The following is a 15221-nucleotide window of genomic DNA, read 5'->3' as shown; positions in this document are numbered from 1 at the left end:
ACAATTGTAGTTCTCGACATTTACCTATGGCTGTAACTTTATTATGACTCTAATTTATTTTATAGTCTCAAGCATAAGGAAATCATGCAAAAGGAAATTAAGCAGTTTTACTATGATAAAACCATGGTTTATTTTTGTAAGGGTTGTGATATGCACGTTTTTTTGTTGAAGAAATTATAAAGGCTGTGTCTATAGCAAAAAGGTGGCCAAAAATGAAAGATTAGGTGAAAATTTGAATGAAATGTTTGGTCAGTAGCCTAAACAAGGATTTGATTGTCCTGTAAGTCTAACAGCAGCAATTGCAAGGCATTTGGCTCTCTTTGCAGGCATTTGTAATAGCATACATAAATGGATTATTTTGTATTTGCCTACATTATGTATTTTAACAGTGTTATTATTAACCAATAATTATTGCCTCATTGTTTTTTAATATAATGCATTTTAAGTCATTTTAAAAGCTATATGGCTTAGGTCTGTTTTTATAGCAACAACAACAACATCAAAAAAAATATTAATGATGATTTTTGGTGTTATTGTTAAAACCATGGGTAATTTTGTCAGGGAACCTGAAAAAAAAAAAAAACTTTCACTGGAATGTGCCTGAAAGTGATAAACGGACCTTGTTTTTACCTAAATGATTTAGAATTTATTTTAATATATATAAAAAATGTATAAGGTGTGCATTGAAGCTGACACCTAAATGAACACATTACAGTTGTTTTTATGACTGCAAGTTTTTCTCCTCAAATGCTATTGAGCTTCAAATTTGCATTTGAGCCCATGTGAAAAAGTTGCATAATTTACATATGATTTACAGTTTATTTTAATAAATATCAAACATTCAGTTCAATTGTGCATTATAGCTGTCACATAGATAAACAATTACAGTTGTTTTTATGACTGTAAGTCGTTAGAAAAGTGTATACCAATATCACATGTAACTTTAGAGAAGGTCCCTAAATTTGAGACTCTCGAACGTCCAACGTCAAGCCAACTTTATGCCTGTTTTTTTGTTTGCTTTTTTTATTTATTTTTTTACTTTCTTTAGTTTTCTTTTCTCTGCGCCGGATTGCTGATGTCCTTTACCCGGGCATAGATATTATGAATATTCAGCCAAAAACATGAGGTGCGAGCGGTCGCGAGTGCGAATGGGAGAATGGCGGGGAAGGTGCCCCCTCTGGGAGTTGGTGCCCTACGCAGATTGCGTACTCTGCGTGTAGGGAGCGACGGCACTGGTAGAGTGTATAGTATGTAAATCCATGTAATAGTAATAGGTTTTCATCGAGTCAGTGGGGCAGTCATGGCCTAATGGTAAGAGAGTCTGACGTGTAACCTGTAGGTTGTGGGTTCGAGACTCAGCTCCAACAGTAATTGTTGAGGAAGGGTGTGAATAACCAGGGTTCTCTTCCACCCTTAATACCACGACTGAGTTGAGACCCTCAACTACTCCCTGGGTGCAGCAGCAATATGGCTGCCCACTGCTCTGGGTGTGTGTTCATTACTGTGTATGCACTTGGGTTAAATGCAGAGCACAAATTCCAAGTAAAGGTTGGGGTCCGTGTATATTTTGGTCATTTTATTTTCTATTTAAAAATAAATAAAGATAAATGAGAAACGGTTTGATTTTCGTTTTTTCGTTTTGTTTAAGAAACGGAAAACGAAAATTTAGCTGAATTTTTCTTTTTTTGTTTGTGGGTAAAAAATTAGATTATGCTTTAATATTTGTTTGAATGTATGGGCGGCGCTGAAACGCCCCTTTCATCCCTTCTGTACTGCTCCGACAAGCGGCAAACGCAAGCTCAGTTCATCTTCACAAGGAGAGAAGGGGCAGACAGCAGAGCTTATTAATCCAGCCGATTCTTTGCTAGTGGTGCTTGTAAGATATATATATCTTTTTTTTTTTTTTGACCAAACATAAATTAATTTATTCAATGACATTTGAATTTTACTGTAGGCCTATATGATCTACAATGACATGAAATATGCAGATTTTTAGCCTACTAATTTTATTAAACCTCACAGGTAGCCTAACATGTTTTCATTTGCTATTACAAGCAACAGCAACTGAAGCTTTATCTTGTAGAGTGTAATCTGCTGCACTTCACCGATTGGCGGATCCCGATCCACACCTTCCATCCCGATAACAGGGCTTCAAGCTCCGTCAGTTTGGGTCGTAACCCTAAATAACACTAAAACCTTACAAAACTCAACAGGATGTGCTTTCTGCCATCTCGGTCTACATGAACTTCTTTCTGAAACGTCAGAAAGATAATGAGTCTGAACTCATCTGTAATGATGTCACACCATCACTATACCGTAATCTACAGAATTCGTGAATTCAGTTCATAATTCTAAGTAGCCTATAGCCTATAATTAAAACATTTAAAGTAGACTAATTATGGGGAAAAATTTAACTTATTTTAAAATAAATTTTATTATAAATGTGGGGTTGGATTTTTCCCATTTTATTTTTTTAATGAATGGCCTAGAATAAAATAAGTAGGCAAAAAATTAGTAGTAGGCCTATATTTTATTCCATGTCATTGTAGATCACAGGCTAAAGTAAAATTCAAATCGCGTTTTATAAATAAAGTTGTCAAGTCTGCTTTGTCAATAACATGCAACAACCGGGAAAATATAATATTATTTTTTATCATATTATTATTATTATTATTATTATTATTTTATCTTGCAAGCACCACTAGCAAGGAATTTGCAGGATTAATAATTGATCATTAATAATTGTCTGCCACTTCTCTCCTGGTGAAGATGAACTGAGCTTGCGTTTGCCGAAGGGATGAAAGGGGCGTTTCAGCGCCGCCCACACATTCAAACAAATATTAAAGCATAATCTCATTTTTTTTTACCCACAAACAAAAATACAAAAAATCCAGCTAAATTTTCATTTTCTGTTTCTTAAACAAAACGAAAAAATGAAAATCAAACCGTTTCTCATTTATCTTTATTTACTTTTAAATAGAAAATCAAATGACCAAAATATACACTTGGGTCCGGGGTCCCTGCTGAAAAAAACAATAGAAACCATTACAGAATTTGTAATGGTTTTAATGGTTCTTATTGGAATTCTAATGGTTTTAATGGACACTGTAATGGTCTCTGTGGGTCTCTATTGGTAATTTGCTTTCTTCTATTGGTGGCGTGTATTGTCTATTGGATACCATTAAGGACCAATAGAACACCTTTAGAAACTTCTAGTGGTATCTACTGGACACCAGTAGAAACCATTATGACTCCAATAAATTTAGTGGTTTCTTTGGAAAACTGTAATGGTCTTAGTGGGTAGGCTACTGCTGAAAAAAAATGAACACACAAACAATAGAAACTATTACAAAATTTGTAATGGTTTTAATGGTTATAATGGGAATTATGTTGGTTGTAATGGTCACAGTAATGGTCCCTGTGGGTCTCTATTGGTAAATTGCTTTCTTCTATTGGTGGTATGTATTGTCTTGGATTGCCACCATACGTCATTTGGAAAGGTTATTTTTAATTCATTTAATTTTTTTTTTTTTTTTTTTTTTTTTTTTTTTTTTTTTTAAATCAACTCGACTGGTCATGGCCTTCAAAATTGACTTGAAAAGTTGGTCTTTGTTTTGTCTGTCGGATTTGGTCCAAATTTAGCCCAAAAATAGATGTGAAATAACAGTGAAATTCTGCGTGACTTCCACGTGCTGTAATGTGCGCGCGCGCAGAACTGGAGCGGAGGACGTCACCATGGAAACGAGGCGGCAGCCCAACCGTCAAGAAGCTGATCGCTGACACTCAATGTGGTTTCACTTTTTTTTTAGGTAAGTTTAGTCTATTAAATTACACAAATAGTACATTAAAGTGTTCCTGACACTTTATTTCATGTAAATTATACACTTTCGTTTAATATTTACTTCATAGAAATGGTTTAGCGTCGTCAGAAAAAGGCCGTTAGCATCTCAAAGGTAAGGCTAACTACAAGAGGTAACGATAGACATGAGCTCTTATTTATTAAGTTTGGGCTTTTAATGTAATCTTGTGTGTAGATGAGCTCTCTCTCTCTCTCTCTCTCCATATAGATCAATGGATGAATGGAAGTAACCAAATTAATTTAACCCTAAAAGTATGCACTGTTTAATCCTAAAATGTGCACTAACGTAACCGGATAACTTTACATCACTTACATAGAGCGTGAAAATGGACTGAAACCTTCAGGTTTTGATCTTTCATGGTAAACACATAAATACAAACTTGTTCTGTGATTTCAGAAGTGCCAGAAAAAAACCTCTATGACGCAGGAGAAGTTCCTGATTTTAACATTTCTGAAGGGAGCTGCTGACAGAGAGGATGAAAACATACACATTTTGATGTCCACGCTGTAGGAGCATTACTAAGTAAAACTAAAATATATATATATTTATTGTAAATGATTATATAAATTATATATTATGTGAATTATTATTTTTCTTTTCTGCATTTCACCTCTGCTATAGTATATGCCTTATACCTGGCATTGTATAATAAATATTGTTGTCTCTGTGACAGTGCTTATGTTCCTAGGTTCTTCCATGCTGATGGCTGTGCTCTAGTCATATCTCCTGTCGAAGAACATTTTTAGACATTATGAACCATGAATAGTAAGCAATTCGTCAAACATACACCATTCAAAAATGTAAGGGTCAGATTTGTCATGTATTTCAAAGACATCTTTTATGCTCACCACTGCTGCATTTATTTGATTAAAATACAGTTAAATTGTGAAATTACCATTTTTTTAATAACTATTTTCTATTTAAGTTTGTTTTAATAAGCGATCAAAGCTGAATTTTCAGCATCAGTCTCAAGTGTCACACAATCCTTCAGAAATCATGCTTTGTGAAAACAAGAATAAAATTGTACAAAATATTCACATATAAAGCAGTTATTTGAAATTGTACTAATATTTTACAACATTACCATTTTTATTTATGATCAAATAAATGCAGTTTTCTTAGTGTACATGAGACTTATTTCAGAAACATAAAAAAATCTCTATCTCCAAGCTACACACTCTCACACAAAAGTGACTGTTAAAAATCATTTAAACTTTGTGTCAGTACATCATAAATAGGAAAAGGCATCAGATCACCGTCTGTGATTTGTTGTTTCGTGCCGCATCCAGTGTAGAGAACATCATTGATTATAAAAGGCTCTGTTGTATTTTGTTGTTCTGTCCAGTGACGACACAGTGTTAGAACTCTTGTTAAATATCATTACATATGATGTATGTATGATCCCATTCAGCACTGATAGATCTTTTCTATTTCAGAAACTGAAAATCATTGATAAAGCACAAGGTTACTGTAACATATTTAAACAAAATTAATAAGAATTAATAAAAATGCATCTGTGACTTAATATTGCTTCTTATTCTTCAGTGGAAAGTTCTCATTAAACACAGCTTTTTTCTCATCTTTGTGCATTTTCAAACGTTGTGCATATTTCTGAATCATTTTTTTTTTTAACTTCATAATATTGGTTGTCTTCTCTTGTTTCAGAGTTTAGCTCCAACCCCAGTTAAGCAGACCTGAGCAGCTGATCAAGGATCAGCAGAAACTCTGCAGAACGGTGGTCCTCCAGCCCAGGACTGGACACCAGTGTTGTAAGTCATTCTGTCTCTTTATAGTGCATGCTCAGAACATATTGCAGGAGATTTCAACATTGTCTCTTAAGGTCCACTTACATGCAGAGTTTTGCTCCAACCTGCAGTGCACCTGAGCACATTAATCGAGGTCTAGCTATTAGTGTTGTCACAGTACCAATTTCAGTACAAAAGCAAAACACAAAAACATGCTAATTATTATTTTTTTTAATTATTATTATTAGCCGCACTTATGCTAACAATTAACTACTCTAATAACAGTGTTCATTTCAATCCGACATTCAAATTACAGTTATATATATATATATATATATATATATATATATATATATATATCCTGATAAATACAGGTGCTGGTCATATAATTAAAATATCATCCAAAAGTTGATTTCACTAATTCCATTCAAAAAGTGAAACTTGTATATTATATTCATTCATTACACACAGACTGATATATTCCAAATCTTTATTTCTTTTAATTTTGATGTTTATAACTGACAACTAAGGAAAATCCCAAATTCAGTATCCCAGAAAATTTGAATATTGTGAAAAGGTTCAATATTGAAGAGACCTGGTGCCACACTCTAATCAGCTAATTAACTCAAAACAACTGCAAATCCTTTAAATGGTCTCTCAGTCTCGTTCTGTAGGCTACACAATCATGGGGAAGACTGCTGACTTAACTGTTGTCCAAAAGACGACCATTGACACTTTGCACAAGGAGGGCAAGACACAAAAGGTCATTGCTAAAGAGGCTGGCTGTTCACAGAGCTCTGCGTCCAAGCACATTAATAGAGAGGAGAAGGGAAGGAAAAGATGTAGTACAAAATAAGTGTAGAAGCAATAGGGATAACTGCACCCTGGAGAGGATTGTGAAACAAAACCCATTCAAAAATGTGGGGGAGATTCACAAAGAGTGGACTGCAGCTGGAGTCAGTGCTTCAAGAACCACTACACACAGACGTATGCAAGACATGGGTTTCAGCTTCGCATTCCTTGTGTCAAGCCACTCTTGAACAGACAGAACCAGAAGTGTCTCGCTTCAAAAAGGACTGTACTGCTGCTGAGTAGTGATATATCAGACCCAAGAATGCAGAAGAGCTGAAGGTCACTATCAGAGACACCTGGGCTCTCATAACACCTGAGCAGTGCCACAGACTGATCGACTCCATGCCACACCACACTGCTGCAGTCATTCAGGGGAAAGGAGCCTCAACTAAGTATTGAGTGCTGTACATACTCATACTTTTCATGTTCATACTTTTCAGTTGGCCAAGATTTCTAAAAATCCTTTCTTTGTATTGGTCTTAAGTTATACTCTAATTTTCTAAGATAATGAATTTGGGATTTTCCTTAGTTGTCAGATATAAATAAATATATCAGTCTGTGTGTAATGAATGAATATAATATACAGGTTTCACTTTTTGAATTGAAATTAGGATATTCTAATTATATGACGAGCACCTGTATACACAGAATGACTAACTGAACTGCTTTTATAGTTTTAATAATTAATTTATTTGTAATGAATAAAGGGATTTTACATTTGATTATTAGTTTTTCTTACTTGAATGCTTTTGTTCGGATGTAAAATAAAAAAGTGAATTATTATTAAGAAAAGAACTGCAGGAAAAGATGCAATGTTGCTCAGTGATTTTGGTTTGGAACCTTTAGAAAATAGAAAAGAGTTGACTTTGCCAACTCTTTCAACTTCAAACGGGTGTAGCTCAGTCATTTTTTTTATATATATATATATATATATATATATATATATATATATATATATATATATATACAGTTATACATCATTTTGAAGGACTTTTTAATGAGAAAATAACCTCAACTGATTTTTGCTCATTGTGACTAACTTTGCCAGCACAGGTCACATATGCTACTTAATTTCCACTTGAGAGTGGTCAGATTTAAAGTCTGAGATTAGTCCATCAGTTCTTGAATTTCAATTTTTGTGTGTGTGTGTGTGTGTGTGTGCGTGTGTATGTGTGTGTGTGTGTTCAAAACAAGAGTGTCTGTCTCAGAAGCTGAAGAAAAAAGGTCACACCTTATAGGAAATAAACGCCTCCTAAGTGTATGGAAATACCTGGCTGAGGAGATCAGTGACATAAACCAGATAAAACTGTCAGTGGTAAGTGTTTGCATATCCATATCAGAATGGAATTGCTACAACCTCTTATCTAATATGACTCGAAGTGAATAGAGACTATGTACCATAAAAAGTAGATAATGTAATTATTCAAGCATATTTGTGAAACTGGACCACAAAACCAGTTACAAGGGTAATTGTTTTTATTTTATTTTTTAGATTTTTATTTCAATAATAATACTAAATAAGTTTTCCATTGATGTATGGTTTGTTAGGAGGACAATATTTGTCTGAGATACAACTATTTGAAAATCTGGAATCTGATGGTGCTAAAAAATCTAAATATTGTGAAAAATATTTCAAATCCAGGGCAAAGCATTTTATTAATAAAAAAATAAGTTGATACATTTATGGTAGGGAATTTACAAAATATATTTATGGAACATTTTCTTTTTTTAAATCCTAATGATTTTAGGCATGAAAGAAAAATCAATAACTTTTTTGAGACTGCCATATAAATATATGTATGGATAATCTCACATACTGGTAATGTGGTACATTGTCCTAATAAATTGTCCCTTTTTTTTTTTTCTTTTTTTTTTTTGCAGGTCTGAGACAGCTACAAGCCACAAAAACAGTTCATAGTTCCTGCATTTCTATAATGCATTAATGAATAACAATAATTAAAATAAAATGTAATGTCAAGGTTTTGTGTTAATTCCAGCTATGTTGAGTATTCTGTGAATAATTTTGATTTTAGGTGCATATTCTTAATTCTTTGCAAAACAACCTGAACTGTTTGCTATTGAAAGGTTGGTATGAAGTTTAAATAAATAAAAACATTATATTCTTGACAAAACCTGTGTACAGTTTGTATTAATAATTTAAATTATTTACTTATTAATGGCCTAATTACCAGCTATCAGTTAAACATTCAAATCAGAACCAATATAAAACTGCAACGAAAACTATTAAATATATGCAAATAAAGACCAGTACAAAGTTGCAATGGAACCATCAGAACCATTACAAAACCAACGGAAACCATTAAATTTGTTTTAATAAATACCAATACAAACTTGTAATGGAACCATCAGAACCATTACAAAACCAACAGAAACCATTAAATTTGTTTTAATAAAGACCAATACAAACTTGTAATGGAACCATTACAAAACCAACAGAAACCATTAAATTTGTTTTAATAAAAACCAATACAAACTTGTAATGGAACCATCAGAACCATTACAAAACCAACGGAAACCATTAAATTTGTTTTAATAAAGACCAATACAAACTTGTAATGGAACCATCAGAACCATTACAAAACCAACAGAAACCATTAAATTTGTTTTAATAAAGACCAATACAAACTTGTAATGGAACCATTACAAAACCAACAGAAACCATTACATTTGTTTTAATAAAAACCAATACAAACTTGTAATGGAACCATCAGAACCATTACAAAACCAACAGAAACCATTAAATTTGTTTTAATAAAGACCAATACAAACTTGTAATGGAACCATCAGAACCATTACAAAAACAACAGAAACCATTAAATTTGTTTTAATAAAGACCAATACAAACTTGTAATGGAATCATTACAAAACCAACAGAAACCATTAAATTTGTTTTAATAAAGACCAATACAAACTTGTAATGGAACCATTACAAAACCAACAGAAACCATTAAATTTGTTTTAATAAAAACCAATACAAACTTGTAATGGAACCATTACAAAACCAACAGAAACCATTAAATTTGTTATAATAAAGACCAATACAAACTTGTAATGGAACCATCAGAACCAATACAAAACTGTGATGGAAACCATTATGTGCAAATTGTGACCAATACAAACTTGTAATGGAAACCAATACAAACCAATAAATCCTAATGGAATATGCCCAAAACACACTACGTAATGGAAACCATTTGGTAATGGTTTTAATGGTTAATTGCTGATGGTTTGTAATGGTTTTGTAATGGAAACCATTAGAATTTCTGTAATGGTTTCTATTGTTTTTTTCAGCAGGGGTAATCAGGGTATCTTCCGTCCATTCCAAATCCGTTTCCAATTAAAAAACAGAAAACGAAAGACTCAAGAGGATTCATGTGAGAGAACATGAACTAAATAACGAGAAATGGAAAAATGGCTCGTTTATTCGTTATTCCATCTAGGAAAATGAGTTTTTGACTTGATTTCTCATTTTGTTGTTTGGAGTTTAAAAAACGGTTTATGGCTTCATCTGATTGGTCGCATCGCTCCGCCTTCAACTCAGTCTCCTCAGTCTTTCAGAATAAGAGTCTACAAGTGTAATGTCTGAGACCAGATGTAGCTGGACACATAATTCGTGTTGCTGCGACTTGCAAGTCACCCCTTTAAATTTTAAATTCTAGGTTATAGTATTGTATGAATATTGTCCCACTGTAAATACAGTGCAAATAGTTCTGTCTCCTTGGATAAAAATGAAGTGGAAATAAAAATCAATTATAGACTGAACAGTTCCATGATAATATGTCTGTAACATTTACCACTCTCGTCTTTTAAGTCAAAAGGCACTAGGTAGGTGTGTGTGTGACATTAAAAATTAATTGGGAAAATTAATATAGTTCATTTTATGAAATAAATTTGTAATAGTTTTATTACATACTAAATTGAACAATCTTCTTTGTTGGCCTTGAGAAAGCCGACATATATTTGAACATTATTATCATTTATTATGAGAGTCAAGTGATGATTAAAATTTTAATGTTTCACCAAATTCAGCTCAGATCTTCAGACTCTTCTGATTCGTTGCTGTAACTGGTCAGACTTTGTCCTTCTCAAAAAATCCTAGTGACTCATTATCTGAGCGATGAAAGACTTACACTTAAAGTCCGCTAGAGGGGGAGACAGGATTTCTGTTTATGTAAGTTTAAATTACAGATAAATACATGAATTTCATGTGTAACACAGGTTCTTCAATGATAGATGGGGTGGTAGGGGGGTACACCTTAGTTCAATGATAGCTGTATAATATAAAACAACATTAACTACTGCAGCTGGTGCCAAATTAAAATGATTACGTTTTGGAAAACTGCAAGTCAAATGTACTTGTACTAATTGCTGTTACATAATACCCCTAATGCGTTGTTGGGGACGTTTTCGTCCACTAGGGGGTAAAGTTGAGTCTTATTTTGGCCACAACTTTCTCTGTGTTTCAGCTAATGGAATGATTTTTGGTGACAAATCTTATTTTGAGACATATTTTGGGAAAATGCTTGATATTTAAAAAAAAAACTCAACAGTACACTGTGGGAAAATACACTATACTTTCGTTATCTTCTGGATGAAAACACCCACTACATAAAACTGCAGTAAAAATGTATCAAATAAAGTGTTTTTTTTGTTTGTTTTTTTTTTGCGTAAATCTATTAATCAACCTCAGTCCTGATCAAAACTACCAAATGTTAAAAAAAATCCAAGATTTTAACTCTTTAATTACCAAGTTCATAAATGATGTACCCAAATCAGGGTAGAAAAAAAACACACAAAATGTGCAAAAAAGGCTTAGTTTCTGGCTAGTATATGGAGTTATATGGAGTTTAACAGCAAATTATAGTGTGAGTGTGTGTGTGTGTGTGTGTGTGTGTGAAAGAGAGAGAGAGAGAGAGAGAGAGAGAGAGAGAGAGAGTCCTTTGTGCACTTACCTTGATGTATCTGAAAAAATCCAAATATGCACCTCAGCTCTCAGAACTACATGGAGTTAACAATTTAAAAAAGAAGTGCTGCTGCCATTTGATGGTGAAAAGTACGGATGGCCTATGTGTGAAATGCTTGTCTTTTCTTGATGGTAAAGCCAGTTTAAAACCTTTAAATCCTGTAAAAAAAATACTTTGAACATAATTAATTATGGATCAAAATACAATACCAACTTCAAATAAGCTGCAGCTAGCTGGAGGGGTCAAACTGCATAATCATTTCTAAAACTTTGGTTCCATTCAAGCCCTTTCTCAATTCAATTCAATTCAATTTCTCGTATTGCTTACTGCTCTTCTCACCAACAAATGACCAGCAGGATGGCATGCAAGTGTTTAAGTCCATGTACTTTGCTTTTGTATAGTCTATACTTATCACCGCCATTAAAAGGCAGCAGGTGCATAAATACACGTTTGTTTACTCCATGTAGTTCTGAGAGCTGAGGTGTACATTTAGATTTTCTCAAATACATCAAGGTAAGGGCGCAAAGGTCTCTCTCTCTCTCCCTCTCTCTCTTACACACTAAACACAATATAATATGTTGTTATACTCCATACAGCTTCATAGACAAGTCAGAAACTAAGCTTTTTTTGCACAGGCCTATCTAAAGGGTTAACATGCTCCTTGGACAAAGCACAGAGTGAAGGGACGGGAAAACCCTTGGTTTTCTCCAGAGTTGTCAGACATTATCCATCAGCGAAATGTGGCATGGGCTAAAGCTAGAAATGGTGATTCTGCCACTGACTGGTCCATTTTCAGACAACTAAGAAATAAATGTACCTCTCTTATCAAAAAGGCTAAATCAGAATATTATTTATCAGTCACAAGTGAAAACCTCAATAATCCACAGAAATTTTGGAAAGTCATCAAGTCTCTTTCTGTGAATAAAAGTAATGAAGCCCTCCCAAAATTTGTCTTAAAAAACTCTCTTCCAGTCTACGACAGAGTTGATGTCTTAAATTGCTTTAATGAGCATTTTGTATCAGTTGGTTCTCTGTCCGAGTCGACAGGAGTAGTCGCTGTCACTCCATGCACATACTCATCAGTGTTTTCTGGAGAGCCTTTTAATTTTGTTTCTTTTACTGTGCAGCAGGTGCATGGAGCTCTTAAAGCATTAGATCACAGAAAACCTCCTGGACCAGATTTAATAGAGCCTTACTTTTTGAAAAAGGCGGCTGATTTTGTTGCAGAGCCCCTTACAATTATTTTTAATCTGTCAATTCAAAACAATGAAATACCATCAGTTTGGAAGTCAGCTTTTGTTACTCCCTTGTTTAAAGGAGGTGATCCAGCAGTTTTAACTAACTATCGGCCTATATCTAATTTGTGTGTTTTGTCAAAAATTTTAGAATCCCTTGTTTCAGACCAAATAAAAGAGTTTTTATACTCAAATGAACTCCTTTCTAAACTGCAGTCAGGCTTCAGGAAAAAGCACAGTACCATCACTGCTGTTACAAAAGTAATTAATGACATACTTGTCGCTCTTGATAGAAAGCAATTCTGTGCATCACTTTTTCTTGATCTGTCGAAAGCTTTTGACACAGTGGACCATGCTGTTTTAAAGCAAAGGCTTCTTTGTCTGGGATTGTCTGATTGTGTAGTTTCCTGGTTCATGAATTATCTGAGTGACAGGACTCAGTGCATTAAATGTGATGGTCTATGTTCTGCATTAGTGAAGGTCCAAAAGGGGGTGCCACAAGGCTCAATATTAGGTCCTCTATTGTTTATTATGTATATAAATGAACTAGGCCACAATATGTCAGATGCTAATATGCATTTCTATGCTGATGACACGATTATTTATTGTTTTGGATCATCCCCAGCTAAAGCGGTTGAGTCTTTGCAGAAAGCTTTTGATGTGGTTCAACGTACGCTTATGCAGCTTAAGCTGGTTCTCAATGCTGATAAGACCAAACTGATGCTGTTTAGAAATACTAAGAAGGTTTCTCAAGCTCCTCCTCCTGTGTTCACTTTGACTGGAAGTGTCATAGAGGTGGTTCATTCTTATAAGTACCTTGGTATCTGGCTTGATGATGCTCTCACTTTTAAGCCTCATATAGACAACCTTGTGAAGAAACTCAAACTTAAACTGTCCTTTTTCTTTCGAAATAAATTTTGTTTTTCTTTTAAAGCAAAAAAGCAGCTAGTCACTGCAACATTTTTATCTGTCTTAGATTATGGAGACCTGGTGTATAGGACCGCTTCAGCACAATGTCTGTATAAGATTGACACTGTTTATCATGCGTCTCTGAGATTTATTACGAATTGTAAAAACTTGACCCATCATTGTGAATTATATTCCAGAGTGGGATGGCCATCGTTGTCCAACAGGAGATCAGGGCACTGGCATACTTTTATCTATAAGGCCATGCTTGGTCTTTTGCCATCCTACATCTGTAGTTTAATCACATGGAGAAGTGTTGATTCTTATTCATTGCGATCAAATGATCACTTGCTGCTCTTTGTTCCATTTGCCCGTACAGAACTGGGAAAAAGGGCTTTTGTCTACTCAGCTCCTTCTGCATGGAACTTTTTGCAAAAAGACTTGAAATTATCTGAACTCATTTCCTTAAATGCTTTTAAGTCCAGATTGAGAGAACCTGAAATGACCTGTTTAAATTGCAAATGTTTTTAATTATTTGTATTGTATAACTTTTATAAATGTAATTGACTGTGTTTTTGCTGCCTCTTGGCCAGGACTCCCTTGAAAAAGAGGTTTTTAACCTCAATGGGACTTTCCTGGTTAAATAAAGGTTAAATAAAAAAAAAAAAAATAATAAATAATGGTTCCACCTAGTGATCAACTTTAAAAAATAACAAATTGAAAACCACAAAAGAATGCATGATTATGCGTCATGGCTTTGCAATCAAAAAGCTAATTATAATGGAAGTCAATGGAGCAAAAACAGCCACCAACAATAAGTTAAGGGGAAAAAAAAATTAATCTATTGCTTATAGCAGTTTAATTGAGTGGATGTTTTAATCCAAAACATAACGAAAGGGTAGTGAATTTGAACAATGCACAAGGGATACATAATAATTTTTATTTGGCACCAGCCGCAGTTAATGTTGACAGCTAGCAGGAGTGTGGTGGGGTGCGAGGTCTGTTTTGACCAATGGATGGAGACCTCAAGGCAGTGGCCTAAATGCTGATCTGAAGATTTTGTCTTTATAGATACAGTTTACATTGTACTTATTGAAGTACACCTCTGCATGCAGACATCAAACTGTACAAATCCTGAACCGGGAGAAACATGTTCTGCAGAGTTCAGTTCAAACACACTTGCTTGGACATTGCTACTGATCCTGAAGGCCTTGCTTAGCTTAGGTGTGTTTATTTGGTGTATCTAAACTTTGCAGGACACTGGCCATCCAGGAGGAGGACTGAGAGTCCTGACATTAGCACTTTACATTCAGTGCATGTGATTTATCAACACCAAGTACATCTTAAAATGTACTGCTCATGAAAAATAAAAGTTCCACATGGACAAACATTAAATGCATAAACCAGTGTGAACAAAAAATAAATGTTAAAATAAATTTGCAGGTAGGTTGAAAAAGCCAGAATGGGAAGTTTTAAGTACAACTTGAAGTGTGAAGTTTATTCTTGTACACAGATATGGCATATTCATGGTAGTACACATGAAATTCATGTTTTATCTGTCATTTAAACTTACATGAACAGAAATCCTGTCTCCCCCTCTAGTGGACATTAAGTGTAAGACCTTCATTGCTCAGATAA

General features: G+C 34.2%; 1 protein-coding gene and 1 long non-coding RNA gene across 6 annotated transcripts in view; one reads left to right on the top strand and one right to left on the bottom strand.

The window, feature by feature from the left end:
- The window catches only part of LOC113069188 (transforming growth factor beta-1-induced transcript 1 protein), a gene marked incomplete at its 5' end in the record, with an annotated part of 74663 nt that overhangs the window by 44796 nt on the left and 14646 nt on the right, over positions 1 to 15221 (bottom strand). The window lies entirely within an intron of this gene.
- LOC113069189 (uncharacterized) lies at positions 2960 to 8590 on the top strand. Of its 5 annotated transcripts, XR_003279668.1 has the most exons (7): positions 2960 to 3809; positions 3910 to 3953; positions 4257 to 4382; positions 4534 to 4625; positions 5526 to 5629; positions 7652 to 7772; positions 8339 to 8590. It is a non-coding gene; the product is annotated as an uncharacterized LOC113069189 (long non-coding RNA). The 5 variants fall into 5 exon arrangements; XR_003279667.1 differs by having other exon boundaries at positions 2961 to 3953; XR_003279669.1 differs by having other exon boundaries at positions 2962 to 4366; positions 4549 to 4625.

This window comes from Carassius auratus, unplaced genomic scaffold (assembly GCF_003368295.1).
Source record: "Carassius auratus strain Wakin unplaced genomic scaffold, ASM336829v1 scaf_tig00001016, whole genome shotgun sequence".
In the NCBI taxonomy this organism is placed as follows: domain Eukaryota; kingdom Metazoa; phylum Chordata; class Actinopteri; order Cypriniformes; family Cyprinidae; genus Carassius; species Carassius auratus.
Note: the sequence above shows the minus strand (reverse complement) of the source record. Positions and strands in the feature narration are given on the sequence as shown.